General features: G+C 39.0%; 1 long non-coding RNA gene across 1 annotated transcript; it reads left to right on the top strand.

The window, feature by feature from the left end:
• The first annotated feature begins 6,703 nt into the window (after positions 1-6,703).
• Positions 6,704-8,647, top strand: LOC147008652 (uncharacterized). The gene is made up of 3 exons (XR_015053335.1): positions 6,704-7,878; positions 8,129-8,186; positions 8,476-8,647. It is a non-coding gene; the product is annotated as an uncharacterized LOC147008652 (long non-coding RNA).
• Positions 8,648-15,052: the final 6,405 nt, after the last annotated feature.

Raw genomic sequence — 15,052 nt, 5'->3', positions numbered from 1 at the left:
TTATAGAGAAGGTGAGCAAGAGCAGAATAGCAGGTTTTTATGGCACGTGGGCTGATGCCGTCTGGACCGGTTGCAGAATCTGAGTCGAGGTTTGACAGCAAGCTCTCCACCTTGTCAGGAGAAAAGAGCACAGAGTCCACGGACAGTTGGGTGCGACTGAGTAAGGTGGGTAGAGATAGTGATGGATTTTGGACACAAGATTAGCTGCAACCACCGAGTTTAGGCATTCAGCCTTTTCACGTGTGGTATCAGCAGTGCGACCATTTGAGGTAAGAGAGGGGATGGAGGGGGAACATACACCAGAAACAGATTTGATTAGATGCCACCAGAAATTTGAGGAGGGAGAGAGGTTTGAAAGTTCGGACTTGAGCTAAGATAGATGTTGTTTTCTGGCTCTCCTGGGGGTAGTTGCACACTTGTTCCGAGCTTTATGGAAGGAAATGAGATTACCCTCAGTTTGGTTTGCTTTCCATGAGGCAAAGGCAAGTTGTTTCCGGACAACTGCCTCGCCACAAGCTTCAGTGAACCAATGGCGGGAGGAAGGGGAGGACAACCAAAGACGAGAGGGGATAAATCTGTGCATGAGGAAGAGTAAATTTATTTGAAAGAATTCCCAGGATGAGTTGATGTTGGAGAAAGTAGCGATCTTCACAATGCTACAGCGGCCATTTTCTACTCGAATGTAAAACCAGGCAGTGCGTTGTCATGTCATTGCTTCAGAGCTCTTTTAGGGTGTATTAATTTTTAATTCTGATTTAAATTTCTTTTTGTTATGGTACGGTTGCAATACTTGAGAGAGAATGTTGCTTCCTTCATTGGAAATCATTGTAATTGCTTTAGCCGTTGTTTTGCTCTGCATCGTGACATTTATTAACATTTTGAGGATGAACAAATGCGCGATTTTGCAATCTCTCGATCTGATACTTAAATGATGTATTTTGGAATATTTTTCATTCTTGTTTGTTATAAAAATGTTCAAAAATAAAAGGTATCCTACATACTCCATGATAATAAATGGGATCTATCTTTTACTGTTCCCTTTCTTATTTTCTGAACGTATTGTGTAGATCCTGTATCTGTTTTTGGTACTCAACAAGAATCTCTACAATTATCACCTTTCCAAGTTCTGCACTCTAAACTTTCAGGTATGAAGTATTAAATCGTGTGAAAAAAACATTGTCAAGACAAAGACAAGGCTCATGGAGGAGCAAAATGATAGAGGATCAGATGGTTTATGCCGATTAAAAAAGCCGAAGGAAACAAATATGTAAGACAATCGATGGCCATAGAAACATAATGTGTAAGAAAAGTGGGGCATGGCAGCAGTTGAGTCATAATAAGAAAATAACATCAATGATAATGGGAGACAACAAGAGTTTGTGCTGAGCTGAAACATTGAAGCCATGGACCCAAAAACAGGACCGAACAGACAGTCAGGCTATTCCACAAGTGAGAAAAGAGAGAATGAAGGAATGCAGGTAACATGAGGACTAGGCTGTGAAAGGTTGACAAAGAGGGGGTTTCTCAATGAATTCACTCACACTGTTAGAGCTGGGTAGTGGCAGATATCTGAAAAAATCAGGAAGAGCAAGGTTGTGGAGGAGAGACAGTAGACAATTGAAAGAGTGCCATCCAGTCCACAGTGGAAAAGCAGGATGCCCTGTGCATCACCCTCTTGATGGGTAATGGCAATCATTTTTAAAGCCAAGCTTTCCACAGCTTCCAGTGAAAAAAAAGTATCTAGTAGCATGGAGCATGTTAGAGAACTAGTCTTTCAGCTGTCTAATCTTGGTTCAGTTATCATCCAAACTCTAACCTGTCAGATTGGTGCTTCACATGCAGGGAATCACATCATTGAACCCATCGTCTCTCAGAGCAACGTGAAAATGGGGACCTGCCGTCTAACATCAGGTTATGGATGAAAAATATCCCACGGTGTCTTTTGCAAAGTGTAGGCGATTGTTGCGAGCATCCTGACAAAACTATAAATTTGTGTCCTAATGTGTCAGGGAAAGGCTATGTCTCATATGTTGCAAGTGTTGGTTTGTTTTAAACTATTCTAACTGTGGAGGCGAATGTGCCTCCACAGCTAAAGGGGAAAATAATGATGTAACAAATACGACACATGAAGCATAGCTTTACATCCAAACATGATGAAGGTATGTACAACACGTACTCAAGTAGCTTGGTGGTGGAGTGGATAAAACCTTGTTGCATTTCTCTCATGGATATGAGTTTGATTCCCATGGCTTTTCAGAATTATACCTTGGAGATGAGATGGGCAGGTATAATTGCCAAAAGAAACGTCACTGTCGCGCCCTAATGACCCATGTAAAGAAATGGGATATCCTCTACCAATATGCGTTGGTTAATGATGACAAGGGGTAAGAGGAGAAATGTCGGTGTGCCAACCCAGAAGGGAGAATAATATTCCATTGAGCATCAAATAAATTATTTATAGGCCATGAGAAGCTCTACAGAACCAATAAAAGACTGACCAATGCAGAATGCCCATACTGCAGCTGGCTTTATTGACCAGCTTTGCGATGTGGTTGACCCACAGGACCTCATGGTTGATTGTTAGGCCCAAAAGTTTAATGGACTGAACTTATTCTAAAAATCAATCAAAGGATTATAGTTTGATTGGTGGCCCTTGTGGAGAGAAATTTTGAGGATGAGGGGTATCAGATGAAGTTTGGGAATCGGATTTTCAAGGTCAACTGTCAAAGTAATAGCTGCTGCCACTGTCTCCAGCATGGAGAGATAGTTGACAGAATGTTGATTCATCTGCAAGAAGGCAAAGATAATTTTTCAAGGAAGTAGGTCATCAATGAAAACCAAGAAGAGAAGTTGTCTGAGATTCAGCAACATGATACAGCAGTTGAAAACTAACCAACAAGTGCAATGTGCTGTTTGCATGCATGGAGGAAGTCAGTTCGCAAGTCTTGAATAAAGCCTTGAACGCCACAGGCAGGAAGCTTAGCAAGTAGAGCCGTTTGAAAGACTGTTTATACCAAAAAAAACGTTTGTCTGTCTGTGTGTGTCACCATTTTTCTCAGAGATGGCCAAACAGATCTTCTTCACACTTTCAGAGGTTCATCATTGAGAGCCGCGGCGTGTTTTCAGCACAATTATTAATTTTCTTTCAAAAAAAAGTTGGATTTTTATGGATTTTTTTTTAATCGCTCTATGGTGCCTTCACCTTTGCAGATACATGAAAGGAAATATTAAATGATTCCCGACCCCATTCCTTGGTGGGTGTTGGGAAGTGTTTTAGGCCCCCACAAAAAATTTTTTAGACACAGCCCTAACAAATCTGTTTCTGATTCAAGGCCTACATCCATTGTCACACGAGAAGAAGCCGCATGTTCAGAGCTGAGTGGCCAGGACAGAGACCAAATTGGTGATCGGTTTCACACAACAGAGAAAAGTAATGATGACATTAACAGTGATTCCATCGTTCACTAGTTTGCCTCTTTCTTCATTGAAAAAAAATAAAATCTCCAAAGATTAATCAATACATTTTTTAATGTATATTTAAGAAAGTAACCTGCAAGATTTCCTTAGTTTTTCATTCTAAAATGCAGAACCTTATCCAGACATACAAAATGAGTGAAATAAACAAGACACCAAATACTGAATCCAGCCAGTGATGTAATTGTGAAACCCGCTGTGTGTTTAATTTTTGAACAAGGTCTGTGTCTACTCTCTTTGCATAAAAATACGAAATATCCATCAGTCTGAAATGGAAGACAAGGAAGGAACCTCAAGAAGTAAAGAGCAAAGATGAGTCACCAGGAGGAACCTGGATAGGATTCGAGTTTCAACCGCGACTCCGTAACCCTCAAACCCATCCAGAAGCAGCCAAGTGAGCCTTACAGAAAAAAATTCCGCAAGAATGCAAGAATAACTGACCTGAAGAGTGTGCAGTGGAAGACACGTTTTATATGATTCAAAATAAGCAAAGACCTTAGAGTGATATCACATTATGTACAATGAATCTCAACACCCATAATCTAATAGAAACATTGGTGGTTGAAACTTTTTTTCTAATCTTCAACAACATTAATGGAAAAAATTCCCGACTAGAACGACACTCGGTAGAGCGCATACCTCCGCGAGACTGAACAGTTTACGTTTCTATCTCACTGATAGGCCGGATCTGCATCCGGACCTTGACCCAAATTGAATCTGTCTGCTTGTTCTTGTCACCTACCAAATTCTCATCCATCTCGTTTTGTTTCATGGTCATATATTGACTGCCCATGAAAAACTCAGAGCAGAGGAAAGTTTGATGGTGGATTTTGATTCTTTGGAGTACTTAGAAAATAAGCCCCATGTCTTTGCGAAAATGTGGGGAAATGCCACTGGAGGGACAAATAAAGGATGGCCACCGCCAGCATGAGCAAAAAAGTAGAACATGGTCTAAATTTTGAACCAATGGACATAGAAATACATTTCATCGATCATTTTGTCTTGACTTGAGGACAAGAAAGCCAATGGAAGACTCGTTTTTATGTTTCAGGGTATAGTTAAAGGTGAAAATACATAATTGTTTCAAACAAATGGTTAAAAAATGGGTTTTAATTTGTAAAACACATTTCTTTCTTTGCCATTTTTTCTTCTCCAACTTAGATGAATATTATGGCCTAGAATGTTATAAATTATGCTGTCATACTAATGAGCTTAATTATGGAGCCATACCTATGATCTGTGATTGCTTCCATTATGTGTGAGAATCACTATCTGACTCGGATGAAAATTCATCACTGGTTTGAGTGGTGAGAGTCGGACGATTCAGCATCCTCAGGTACCTCCATTGGTGCCAATGTGATGGGTAGAGCAGGTTTGGTGTATCATACCAGTATACATCTGCAATTCATGAGGTGCCAGCCTTGAGTGAGCGGTGATGGGTGCAATTTCCGGAGGAATTTCTTCTGCACGAAGGCCAGGTAGTTAGCATGCACAATGTGCATCATTGAGGAGTCTTTATCAGGTGGGAGGTACAGTGTTGTCTTGTTATTCAAATTCTTCTCATGGGCGTTTCAGCCATGTGAGTAGCTTCAATAAGAGCCTTCAAGGTCCTCTTCATCATCAAGCTCGGTGATATGCGTCAGTCATGGTATGGTCATGGTGCGTTGGATCTGCTCTCTCCGGTGCCCCACCACATTCAGGCCCAGATTCTCGTCACTAATGCCCCATGAAAAGATGGCGGCTTTGATGTATGTGCCTCCCACTGCCACGTCGTACACCAGCTCACTCATATTCCTCTGCTCCCTTACATGGAACCCGATGCTGTAATCAAACTCCTTCACCAATATTTCCTTTGCATAGCTAGACTTAGTACCTAAAGTGTCAAAGCCGAAGTTTGCCATGATCCGCTTGTAGTTGGTGAAGAGGCTTTGTACTGTTCACAGCTCATGCTCCTCGAAGATGACCATATGCACATCATCTTAGAACACGTGCTAAGCCTCACCCAATTGGTCACCTTGGAGGTATAAGTGTACTATCATTAATTACTTTATTCATTATATTAATGAGCCAACAGCATGATGATAGCAAATTTCTGTGGCAAATGGATCAACAGTGGCATCAACAAGTTTAACAAGTCGATTCCTTATTTCAGGGTCGGCCAAGAAGACAGTGTGCCTTTTAAACTGATTCCATGGTGCCATTTACGATATCACATACCATTGACTTCTGGTGCAACCACTATGTTTCGTGTCCTTCGCCTTTATGCACCAGACACAGAGATGCTTCTCGTGCAGTAAACCTGTTCTCGAGCACAACTTCTTTGGGGCACTTAGCTCACATTACTTGGCTCATATTATATTGTTGCGAATTCGCGCCTGCCAGCGTGCGAACGGCCACGTGACTCAAATCGCGGCATGTCGCCCACCGGATGGACAATTCTGTCGTGACCCTCTCGGACTAACGCCGGGAGCTAGTCACGGGTGGGCCTTTCGGCCTCACCACGATCGTGCCAATCGGCCACCCGCGTGGGATAGGGTTGTTCGCCAAACTCGACCTACCTAAGTACCCACGCGGAGGGTAGACCGGGCGATCGCACCTCGCCACAGGTCGACTCCGGACACGGGCCGCTTAAGCGATCCGTTCCATACTATCGGGATAACTGAGCGGTGTTATCGTCAGCCTCGACGGTTCTGATTAATTATCGGGCGTATTCAGCCCACTACCAACCCTTTATGTGAAGCAAGATGGAGATTCAATTAAAGAAAAGACGAAGCGAAACGGGAAAACAGTTCAACATAAGTAGGGAAAGAATACTGGTTCTGGCTCACTTTTCCCCATGTAAATGAATGGGGGATTTTCAGCCATGAAATTTTTCTTTTTTTTCCCCTGAAAAAATAAATCCCCTTTTTAGCCCAAGGTATATTTATTTGTCTCCCCTTTTAACCTGGAGCCTGGTGTTGGCTTAGTGGTTAGGGTGGCGGCTTGGGATCCCAGGGTCCTGAGTTCAAATCCCGTTGGCTGCTGAATTAACACCAGGGGGTTGACTCAGCCTGCCATCCTTCCGAGGTCGGCGAAATGAGTGCCAGTGTACTGGTCCCGGTGTATGCCCCGATTAGAATAGGTGTACCATATCCCTGTGTGTCGTAAGAGGCGACCAGGGTTGGTGTCAGGAAGGGCATCTGGCCATAAAACATTGCCTCAAGAAAAGCCAAACCCCTGCACAGCAGGGAAAAATGGCTGTAAAAACGGTCATTTTTTTATTTCCCCTTTTAACCTAGGGGCTCTCTATTCAAATAACCCATACAACAAGATAAAGATTTGTTAAAGGTGATTCTAAAGAAATATCTGAAACGCCTAAGCCCCGGGACACTCTTTATCAAATAACCCATACAACAAGATAAAGATTTGTTAAAGGTGATTCAAAAGAAATATCTGAAACGCCTAAGCCCCGGGACACTCTTTATCAAATAACCAATGCATATTGTTTAGCTCACTCATTGAACCTATAAACATTTGTTCATTCTCAAATTCCTTCAATAGTTTAATTTTCTTTGCACAATAATCCCCATCTAAAATATTGAAAAACAAAACATTTGAATCTTTATATTTTTTAAGATACCCCTTTTGTGCCATTACGAAATGATAAACTTCTCTTAATGATCTCATCTGACCACCTCCTGAGTTGCAAATCATTTTTGTACATAAACCATGCCAGAAAAAAGTTTTGTTTCAAATGTTTTCAGTTCATGCCGTGAAAATGAGGAAGTGTTTTTTGACACGGCCGTGCTGTGTGAATGAGGAAGTGGTTTTGGACTGTCATGCTGTGAAAAAATAGGAACTATTCTGTGAGACAAGGTCTCGTGTTTATATTTTATCTCAGAACACGAACTGAAAACATTTGAATCAAAACTTTTATGGCGTGGTTTATGTCCAAAAACGATTTGCAACTCGGGCGGTGGCCAGATGAGATCATTAAGAGAAGCTTGTCATTTCCTGTGCCCACACCCAATGATTAAGCAATTTCCTCATCGTTGCTTTATAAGCGGTTCGCCAGACAAAGTTTCTGCCAGACGGAATTTTCATTTTTACAACTGAGGCATGGACGATATTTCTTCCGATGAAGCCAACAGCCCACTACAGAGTTGGTAAGTTTGTGTATGCTTTTCTCTTTGAACGATGAAGCAAATGATTATTAATTAAATCATGATAATTCTGATATATATATATATATTTTTTCCCTGACAGGGCATTGGAAGAAATTGAGTTCACATATCACGACGTGGTTCATGAAATTAATACTCTTATTGAAGAGATCAATGATTTTAGAAGAGAATTGAAAGACATTTTCAATGAGTGGCATGAAGTCTTATCACGTCCTCTCATCTCGAAGGAATTAAACCAATGGTGAGACACGTGTGTGTGCCTCTCTCTGTCTGTCTTTCTACCTACCTCTCTCTGCTCTTATTGAAGAGGCCAATGATTTATAATGACTGGTCTCTGATCTCGAATGAATTAAACCAATGGTGAGGCACGTGTGTGTGTGTCTATGTGTGTGTGTATGTGTGTGTGTGTGTGTGCGTGTGTGTGTGTGTGTGTGTTGCTTTCCCTGTCTGTCTCTTCATCTATACCCTTGACTTATTTTTTTTTTTTTCAGCACTATCGCACAACATCAGCTGTTGAAGCAATCTTGTACAACACATGATTTTCTGGAGGTAAATATTTCTGAATTATTATTAATATCACTCGTACAACACATGATTTTCTGGAGGTAAATATTTCTGAATTATTATTAATATCACTCTCTCTTTAGAATGTCGCCTTATGTTGGTTGCATCATTAGTTTGGACGTGGTTTTGTCAGTACACTGGAATTCATTTTATTGACCTTGAAAGGATGACAGGCTCCTGGTGTGTTAATTCAGTGGTCAACGAGGCTTATTCATATTACCATGTAATTATCTTTATAGAACCTAATTATTATCCACTTTTTGTTTCAAAACAGAATATGGTGTCTGAGTTTCGAAATCACAAGGCATCTGAAGAAGATTGCTGGGAAAGATTGTACATTCTCGCAAATGAATATTTAATATTTTCAATATTAATAAATTATATTTGTTTTGTTTACAATTACTTGATTCTGAATTACAAGAAAAGAATAAAAGAGATGTAAAGGGGGGGGGGGGGGGTTGGGGGGGGGAGGGGGGTGTAGGTGCGCTCCCCTAATGACCCATCACCCCTCATCCCATCCCTCCCCTCCCCATGTGTGTGTGTGGGGAAGGGTGGGGGTGGGATGAGGGAGGTGGTGGGTCAAAGGTGGGGGCGCACAGGGGGATGAGGGGGGGGGTGGGGCTTGTGTGGGCGGGGCTTGTGTGGGCGGGGCTTCGGTGGGGGGGCTTGTTTGGGTGGGGTGTGTGTGGGAGGGGCTTGTGTGGGCGGGGTGTGTGTGTGTGGGTGGGGCTTGTGTGGGTGGGGCTTGTGTGGGCGGGGGTTTATGTGGGTGGAGCTTGTGTGGGAGGGGTTTATGTGTGTGGAGTTTTTGTGTGGAGCTTGTGTAGGCAGGGCTTATGTGGGAGGGGTTTATGTGGGCAGGGTTTATATGGGCAGGGGTTTATGTGGGTGGAGCTTGTGTGGGAGGGGTGAATGTGGATGAGGCTTATGTGGATAAATGGATGGGTGGAGAGATGGGGGATGGGTGGATGAGTGGAGCTTGTGTGGATGGGTGGATAATTTTTTAATTAAATAAACATGTTGTGCGTGTGCGCAACTAATTAACTAATCACTAATTATGTGAATATGATGAATATGGGTGGAGCTTGTGTGGGGTTTGTGTGTGTGGAGCTTGTGTGGAGTTTTTGTGTGGAGGTTGTGTGGAGCTTGTGTGGGGTTTGTGTGGGCGGGGCTTCGGTGGGAGGGGCGTGTGTGGGCGGAGTCAAAAAGGGGCGGAGTCAAAAATTTCAATTTATTGGAGCTTGTGGGGGTGTGTGGTGGGGTTTGTGTGGGGTTTGTGTGGGCGGGGCTTGTGTGGGCGGGGGCTTGTGTGGGTGGAGCCAAAAAGGGGCGGAGTCAAAAAATTTCAATTTATCTTTGTCTTTTGTAATTCCTGTGAATAAAATGAACCTAAAATCTCTTCCCCTTCCAAATCATATATCTTATAAGTCCAAGGAACCGTATCTATTACATCAACAATTTTAAAAAGCTCGTTGGTCCATCTTTTCGTATAACCTTTTTCAAAATGAGATTTCCACCTATATATTCTTACGATATCACCAACTTTGAACTTAGGTTTTCTGACATTAATCTCTTTTTCATATTTTAATTTTGTAAATGTTTCTGATGGCTTCATATTTGTTGACGTGTGAATCGTGTCATTGTACTTATCCACAATATCTTGAATAAAAGATGACCATTGTTGTGAACCGAGTTGTGTGAATTTTTTATATAGTCTCTCTTTTAAGGTACGATTAAAATGTTCAACAACAACTGCCTTCCCTTCATTAAAGGTACTGTATAATGTAATACTGTTATTTTTTAGAAAATTCATAAATGTCTTGTTATAAAACTCCCTACCCTCATCAGTCCACAATTTTTTAGGTTTTCTCTTACTTTTATTAAATATCTGTTGGAAGGCTAACATAAGAGTATTACCTGTTTTGTTTTTAAAGGGACAACCCACACATATCTACTCCTCAAATCAATAACGGTTAAAGCATACTTGTACCCCTTATCATTATTGAGTTCAATCAAATCAGCAGACCAGATATAATCAACTTCCTTGGAATAAACTTTCCTTCTCTGAAACTTTGTGAATATTGGTTTATGTAATTCATCAGCTAATTGCTCTTCAGTCTTAATGGCATCATTAGAGCCTATAAGTTTTTTGAATTTCCAAGACCAAGTTTCAATTTAGCACTGATCATCTTCTTCACAATGAACCGATCAACTTTTTCTCTCAAGGTTGGATTTTGTATCAGAGACAAATTATACAACATTTCTCTATCGGCTTCATGCTTTTCTTGCAACGTTGTGGTATTCCCATAATCAATATCGTGTCTCATGCACACTTCATCAACTCTATTGATAGGCTTACTCCAGGATTTAGGATTATCTGCCTCATCTAATCTTTTATCCAAGTTTGTGCCTGGGCCACAGAAAGAATACCCTGGAAGATGTAATTCCCCTGGTATTCCAGTAGTTGTAAATTTACTTCCTGATAAAAACTTTTGGATATCTCCTCCTAGTTTGTGTTGGGAGATAAATTGATTTTTTTTGAACCACACACCGAACATATACCTTTTTGTATAACCCTGTTATTTTTACTTTTAATATATGAAATATTTTTAGTATTAGTTTTCTTTTTACATTTGAGACAATAACTCATTTATTTATGAGAAAAATTCCTGCAGAGTGCAAAAACCTTTTTAGTTTCCAACATGCACATTTGAATCTTGATTTTTAAAACATAAAGAATCCTTAGAAATGCCTTCACTCTCTCCCCCATTTATTTAAGAAAAAAAAATGAAAAACTTGAATTAAAATCCATATCTTGTCGATGTCAATAGTCTTGTCGAAAGTATTGCAAATAGACTTACCAATTCTTTGTTTTCCTCCTCGGTGGGTTGAGTTATTTTCTGTAATACCCTTAATCTTTTTTTAATCTCACTGGTTTCCATATTTTGATATTTATTTTGTCTCGCTCTTTCCTCCCTCTCCTCCTTCTCTCTCTTCTCCCTCTCCTCCCTCTCCTTCTCTTTCTTCTCCCTCTCCTCCCTCTCTCTTTTCTCTCTCTCCTCCCTCTCTCTCTTCTCTCTTTCCTCCCTCTCTCTCTTCTCCCTCTCCTCCTTCTCTCTCTTCTCTTTTTCCTCCTTCTCTTTCTTCTCCCTCTTCTCCTTTTCCTCCTCTTCCCTCTCTTCTTCAACTCCTTCCTCATCCCTTACTATCCTTGAATCGCTTACACCCCATAGAATATTATACATATATTCATCAGGATTTCTTGTTATTCCTGTATCCAAAATAATTTTTTTACAACAGGAAACCAATAAAATTTCTTTTGAATTTCTAAAAGAGCCTTACCTTTTCTTAACTTTATAATTTTTTCATTATTTAACATTCTAATTAAATCTAAAGTTGTCGGTTTATCAACATCAGCATAATGCCAATCTTTTATTGAAAATACCTCATTCTTATGTTGTAGAACATATTTATTAAAATACCGAATACCCTTTTCTTGAAGGTATGCTTGGACACAGAAATGATAATTTTCTTGAAGCCTTCTTGCTGTCATTTATGTATTAGAAATATATGTTAGAACAATATTATGGCACGAAACACCTCCCCATCTTCCCATAGTTAAATCATTTTGTATTTCCTTACTTATTATATATAATCCTGTTTTTTCTGTTTTCATGAGATAAACAAGGGCAAAACCATTATTATATTTACCCTTATTAAATTCTTTTATTTGTTGTTTACTAATCGTAGCCCCACAAAACTCATTCTCGATACCAAGTGGATAATATTCTTCCTTACGAGACTGATTTAATTGTTCCAGGTCTTCGAGGTTAATTTTAAATGACCAATTATACCCTAAATCATTCATATCATACCCCCATTGTTCTATTCTCATACAAACGATACGCCCTTCTTTATAAAAAATATTTTAATTCGAACTGTGAATTCTGTATGACCTGGAGATAATATCAACACTTCTGTATCTTTGGAATACACAGCCGTTTTATTTAAGGATATATATTGTGATAAATCGCTTAATCTCACCAAGTCATTCGCGTCAGTCGGGCTTGGATAATTTTTTAATTTATAAGCATTTTTCATGTTAATATTTTTGGTTATATTATATTTATGTCGTTCAGCCTGTGCCTTTGTGTAATAATTTGATAAATCAATATCCAGTTCTTGAGATAAACCAAAGATAGAACCATCTTTACCAACATAAGTCATTTATATTAGATTAAAAATAATATCATAAATTTTTTATTTTTGTTGAGTTGAAATAACACATATAGGCATAATTGGCCACAACACTTGGAATTTAATTCTTGGACTTGAAATGTTTGATAAACACCATTCTGTAAGAATTTTATGACTTCAACAGGTGGTGGAAGACCAAAACTATCAAAATAATATTTGTCTTGACTATTAAAAATACAAACCCAATGAGAACCGTTCCCATTATTATCTTCTAAGTTCATAATAATATTCTTTGTATGTTTCGGCACATTTGTTAATTCATCTCTCATACAAATAACCACATTATGAATTTTTAATTTCTTACAATATTTGACAAGTTGTAAATTTGATGTTGTATTCTTTCCAAATTTTTTCAACCACTCATCAATGCTCATTTATTTATTAGAAAGATATAATCCATTACCTCTTTTCGTTAATTTTACACCTGCTTGTGCTATAGAAGAAAGCATATCTCCAACTAGCAATCTCGCTTTATCAGGCAGACCTTCAAGTTTTTCAGCAAAATCGACAATTACACCACTTCCACTAATTTGTTTCTCCAACTCTTTGTTATGTCTTTCCAATTCTTTTTGAGCCTGGAGTTGAGCCTTCCTTTCGTTGGCAGTTTTCACCGCTGTTGAAATACCACCCGTCAATGCTCCAACCGCACTTAAACCAGCAAATAAAGGAATTAGAAATGGGAGAAATCCTCCACTCGTCTCTCTTATTGAATATTTTTTCAACATTGGTTTTGTCATTTTAATTTTAAGTGAGCCAGTGTCATTCAAGATTTTAACCTGTTCTCTTGTGAGAAAAACATCAATTCTTACTGCTCCTTTTCTCTGAATTGTATTAACGTTAATCGTACAAGGCTTTTGATTTTGAACACAAGATGATAGTTTATGAAGATTGATTTGATTAACATATACCCCAGTTGGTACTTTGCCACTCATTTATTTAACAAAAAATTATGTGAGACTAATCATCACACCATTATCTGTATTAATCTGCAATTCTGTTTCTTCCAAAAGCAAACAATATGTATCAACTTCTTCACTCTCTCCTCTTTCAATGTATAGGGAAGTATCCACTCGATTAGACTTTATAGTTTCCTTTTGAGCGCTCAGGTCAAACGCATAGATTGTATACAAACTTTTAAATGCTGTCATATCCAAAATAGGTTCTTTATTTCCATTACTTTCACACACCTTTTGGTAAGACTTGTATGCTTCAGCAAAATCATTTTTTTCCCAATTAATTTCCAATCTATCTCGTGGGTAAAATGTTCCATCTAGAGAAACGCGAAGTTGTTTCACCTTAGCATTATCACTCAATGCATTATTCTTATCAGTCGCAGTATCACCATCTGGCTTTTTAAAAATGATCCACAGATATCGTGGCTTTCCTTCCAGAACACCCAAATTCCACGTGTAAGTTGTTTGATTGAGTTTAACGTGTTGACATCTTCTTTTGAGGTATGATACACTGAGTGGTTTCTTTGAGTTAAGTCTTCGATTCAACATCTCTTCTGTTTTAAGATTAGGAGTATATTCACTGATATACCAACTCATTTCCTCAATTACAAATTTATTCTGATCACCAAAAGCACTACCAACACCAAAAAGCAATCGATTTTCATTATCATTCCTTTGTAGTTGAAATCTAATTTTAAGGCCATACAGAACTTTATCATGATCACAAAATCCAAATATACCTTTAAGAGGAACTGCCACAGTAAAACTATTTTCTGCTTTTGTATCATCATTATACATTCCTTTCCTTTGAGTATACCCAGGGTCTGTGTTTGTTCCCGTTGACATATCAGGAATAAAACCTTCGACAGACCCCTTTCCCATTCTATCACTGAATGTATAGAGTGTAAATTTTATCATTTCAGATACAGCAGAGACATAATCAACCGCTTCAACTTCTTGTGTTCCAATATACAAACGCACACTATCAAACATTTTCCAGAAGAAATCATTTACAAGTGTAGCGTTTGTGTTATTCCCAGCCTTAGTGAATTTAAATTTACACAACAAGAAACTTTCGGAGAGATTCAAATAGGTTTGTTGATTATTTATTTCAAAACTTTTTGTACCATTCGTATTCCAGTCTGTTCCAGTTATTGCATTTACCTTGAAGTAATCTTCTTTTTTAGTGGAGTTTGAGATAATAATAGTATCATCCAAATCATAGATACTATCAATTGCTTCCATACTTGTATTTATTTAGGAAAAAAAGATGTTAAAACTTTTGAAACCCTGATCCAAGTATTTGAATTATTTTCTGTCGTTCTTGGGGGGACAACTGAGTTTTGCCTTTCTTAATTTCTTTTATTGCTTGTAATTTATGAGATTCCTTCTGAGCATCTTTTATACTCTTTACGGCACCTGCTACATTTCCCACAGCAGAAGCAGTTGAACCAATTAGATCTTTATGTTTAAGAATAGTTGAACCAATACCCATGAGAGTATCAATTATCCCATCTCCTCTAAATTGATGTCCAACACCCCTTTGTCTCTTAGGTTTATAGTATCCTCTACCAAGATACATACCTTCACCCTTGTAGTATGGGGAAAGGAACATCCCATCCCCTGTAATTATTTTATATT

This window comes from Eptatretus burgeri, chromosome 18 (genome assembly GCF_056783735.1).
Source record: "Eptatretus burgeri isolate ZD-2024b chromosome 18, Ebu_testis_v1, whole genome shotgun sequence".
NCBI lineage: Eukaryota > Metazoa > Chordata > Myxini > Myxiniformes > Myxinidae > Eptatretus > Eptatretus burgeri.
Note: the sequence above shows the minus strand (reverse complement) of the source record. Positions and strands in the feature narration are given on the sequence as shown.